Raw genomic sequence first — 4,118 nt, forward strand, 5'->3', positions numbered from 1 at the left:
ACCACAGCCTTCAGTATGGATTACACCTCAACATAAAGAAAACAAAAATCCTCACAACTGGACCAATAAGCAGCATCATGATAAACAGAGAAAATGCTGACGTTGTAAAGGATTTCATTTTATTTGTATACACAATCAATGCCCATGGAAGCCATAGTCAAGAAATTAAATGACACATTGCGTTGGGCAAATCTGCTGGAAAAAGACCTCTTTAAAGTGTTAAAAAGAAAAGATGTCACTCTGAGAACTAAGATGAGCCTGACACAAGCCACGATATTTTCAATTGCCTCATATGCATGCCAAAACTGGACAATGAATAAGGAAGACCAAAGAAGAATTGATGCCTTCGAATTACGGTGTTGACAACGAATATGGAATATGCCAGGGACTGCCAAAAGAACGAACAAGTCTGTCTTGGAGGAAATATAGCGAGAGTGCTCCTAGGAAGCAAGGATGGTGAGACTTTGTCTCACATACTTAGGACATGTTATCAGGAGGGACCAGTCCCTGGAGAAGGACATCATGCTTGGTAGAGTAGAGGGTCAGTGAAAGAGAGGAAGACCCTCGATGAGTTGAATTGACACAGTGGCTGCAATAATGGGCTCAAACATAGCAATGACTGTGAGGATGGAGCAGGACCAGACAGTGTTTTGTTCTGTTGTACCTAGGGTGGCTACGAGTCAGCACCAACTCAATGGCACCTACAATTACAACTAGAAATAGATCTGAACTGTTAAAACTAAAGAACAATATATAAGATGGAGGAGAGTTTGGGCCTCAGCAGAGCTTCTTATTATACGATTATAGTCTACTCATTATAAACAGATTCTGGTCCTATGTATTTTGGGTCCAAAGTTTACTTTGCTCAGGGGACTAACTCACATTAACCAAAATCACAGGAGATAAATGTATGAGCCAGGAAATCAATATATTCATTTACTAAGATACCGAAACCTATCATGATGTCCTGAGTACTCAGGATAACTAGTCGTAGAGATGTATGCACCAATCCTAGCTTTTTATTTCTCCCTTCTCCTCTATATTCTATGCATCATTATCTCCCTGCAAATACCATATTTTTATGCAAATACTGTACACCTTCTCCATTGGTTTGCCAACCTCACACTTCCCCCCATAAGCCCTGCTATTCCATTTTTTTTTACATGTTGCTGTAAAAAAATTAGCATAGCTTGCTTATGAAGATACCTTGTGAGGGAAGGGCACAGTTGGCAAACAAACGTATAAAGCACACCTTATTTGCCTAAAAATGCAGTATACCTGACTCACTTAGTGGAAACTTGAAAGCAACTTATTTTCAAACCGTTTCCTAAGGTGCATTACTCCACGTATCACTACATGAATCCTGCTTAGTGGCTATTTACCAGTTTCACTCGCAGATTGGACCTTTTCCCCTATTTAGGGGGACACCTTAACTGTGCTAAAAAGAGATACAGATGACCTAAGTCATAGAAGAAAAAAAATGGCATTGAAAAAAGAGGATTGACTAATGAGATAGCAAGAGATGAAGAGCCCTGAAGAGAGATGTATACATCAAATGAAAATGATATTTCCCCTGATGTTAGAATCTAGATTGCCGGCCAAGAAAATTAGGTAATTGGAATATTTACAGAATCACTGTGTTTATGTTTGTGGTCCATAAACAAATTAGTACATCATCCTGCATGTCTGAAGTATATGAACCTCTTGAATATACTTATAAAACATCTGCCACATATGCTATGTCTTCTTCAGAATTAGGTAAAAACTTTCAAATCCATCAAAAAGTAAAATTTATTGGGCCAGGAGATTAGAAGGACAATTTCAGGTGGACAAGATTTTCAGGAGAGACAACAAAGTTAAACCTTAAAGTGAACAAAAGTTACTTTTAATATTAAATCTGAGTGATTTCATGAAAAGTTATCTATTGCAAAGTATCCTACCACAAACCAAAGATTTGGACAGTAAAATATATTTTAAATTCTGAATTTTAGCCAAATTCTATGTAGAGGCTCTCTTCTAGTATATCATACTACAAAATAACCTTTCCCATCAGTGCCCTTTATTGTGTTCATCTCGTCCACCAGAAAAAAATGTAAGCTCCCCAAGCTAGAAGGTGCACCTTATTCTTCTTTTACCCCTTATTACCTAGTGTCTCCAGAATGGGCTATGCACAGAGAGGTGAGCAAGGCAATCTACTGGAACATAGGAATAAAATATTAGAACTTCTATTAAATTATTTAATCTCATCCTCCTACTTATTAAATATATTTTATAATGCAATATAATATTTTATTTATAAATATACCTTAATTGTGTGTGCGTAAAGAAAATTTTCTCATTCCATTCTTCTACTCATTAAATATATTTTAATGAGATATAATATTTTATTCATAAATATACCTATTCTGGGAGTGCATAAACAAAACTTTCTAATTAATAGGTGTCCGTGACTGAAACATAGAGACCACTGCCTTATGGAAACCAGTATAAGAAAAAAAGAAAAAAAATTATGAAATAATGTGCTGACTGGATTATTGCATGCCAATAGTGTAGCTGCAGAGAAAATGAAATGAGTGCCCTGGAGATTCAACTCATTCTTTCATTCAGTAATTATGCATTGAGCACCTGTTATATGCCAGAGGCTGTGCTGGGCAGCAGCTACCAGAGAAGTGGTTGGGTTGTTAAAAATAGAGTGATGTGACAGTAAATCTAATAAATCCAAGACCATTTTCTCCACCTGGGATTGTCTTTCCCTTTGCTGAAAATGCTGTGATCCCTTATCTTCAGGTAAGGACATCCCTGGAGGAACCCCTACCATTTCCATATTATTGAGGAGCTATAATCTACACGGTGGTCACTCAGTGAATACTTATTGGCATACTGCACGTGAGATGGCCAACAGTGCAAAATAATAATAATAATAAATTAATTCAAAGGATTCCATTATTTCTCAGAACTGTCAAGTGAATATATTTTTCAGTTATATGAGCTAGGATCCCAAGAGATTAAATGCACATCCATACACAGTTGCTGTGAGCAGCAAAGAATACTTTCTCACTATATCTTGTCAACCACCCTAACAGATACCTAGGGCTCCCTGGATGCTGCATTCACATGTTTCCATATAATTACATAGATACAGATAAATAGAGTAAGATTGTGATACAAAACCAAGATGACAGTTATCTCTGAATTTAATATACAGGGAGAGAAATTCTAATTTGCAAATTGCAAACTTAATGTTTCCATATGATTAGGAATAATGTGATAAGATAACACTAGTTCGGTTTTCCTTTTCAGTTTTTTTTTTTTTTCCTTTAAGAACATTCACAGGGCTTGCTTTAGTCATGTGATTTTCTGTCTTGCAGACATCTAACTGAATACATCATAATGTTGTAATGCACGTTGTGTCTACCAAGGCAATGTTTTAGCAAAACCCAATCCCTGTTTAAACAAAAATGACCTTCTCCCTCTGTATTAAAATTATGATCCAAAGGAATAGTTGGAAGTGTTATACTTGTCACCAGTATTTCCCATGACTGTAATTAAGACACTTGAGCAGATTCGACTCTCTTCAAAAGACCCACAGAAAGTCAAGGAAAGTCTATTGCTATATAGACCACAGGGTTAAAGCATGTGGTTGATTTGATCACCTTACTAGATGGAGGAGTAGGAATTAGTCAACCAGTTCGAGTTCTGCTCCACTCAGTCTGGGCACCAGTAGACAAGGGCTCGCAGCAGAGGATCATTGTCTTTCTTGGCTCACAAAAGCTGCCGGAAACAATTCCTGCTATAAAGCACTATAAGAAGAGATAGAGAATTTTGAATGTCATTGACTTTCCTCCGACATTCTTTATTCAGTATGCCTTGCAGAAACTTTTGATAGATTCTTCACTGCCTAATAGCCTTATTCTATTTAACCCTAGAAATCGAACCCTATCTGATTTAGATTTCAGTGTTAATATGCAAATACATTGTAATAATATATTATTATGTAAGTTAATGATGAATTAAGTTATCTAAGGTGAAGTATTGTGTTAGTAAAAATATAAAGCCATTTTCCAAGAATGTAAGCATAAAATTTCAACATACCCTAACATATGTATACAAAATATTGA

The 4,118-nt window shown here is 36.3% G+C and overlaps 1 long non-coding RNA gene across 1 annotated transcript in view; it reads right to left on the bottom strand.

Annotated features, from left to right (window-relative positions):
• Positions 1 to 3,766, bottom strand: part of LOC111819605 (uncharacterized) — a 41,247-nt gene extending 37,481 nt beyond the window's left edge. The window contains exon 1 of the long non-coding RNA XR_002823183.1: positions 3,654 to 3,766. This is a non-coding gene — a long non-coding RNA (uncharacterized LOC111819605). The remainder of the gene's footprint in view (positions 1 to 3,653) is intronic.
• Between the last annotated feature and the right edge of the window lie 352 nt (positions 3,767 to 4,118).

This window comes from Trichechus manatus, unplaced genomic scaffold, assembly GCF_000243295.1.
Source record: "Trichechus manatus latirostris isolate Lorelei unplaced genomic scaffold, TriManLat1.0 scaffold00013, whole genome shotgun sequence".
Classification (NCBI taxonomy): Eukaryota; Metazoa; Chordata; class Mammalia; order Sirenia; family Trichechidae; genus Trichechus; species Trichechus manatus.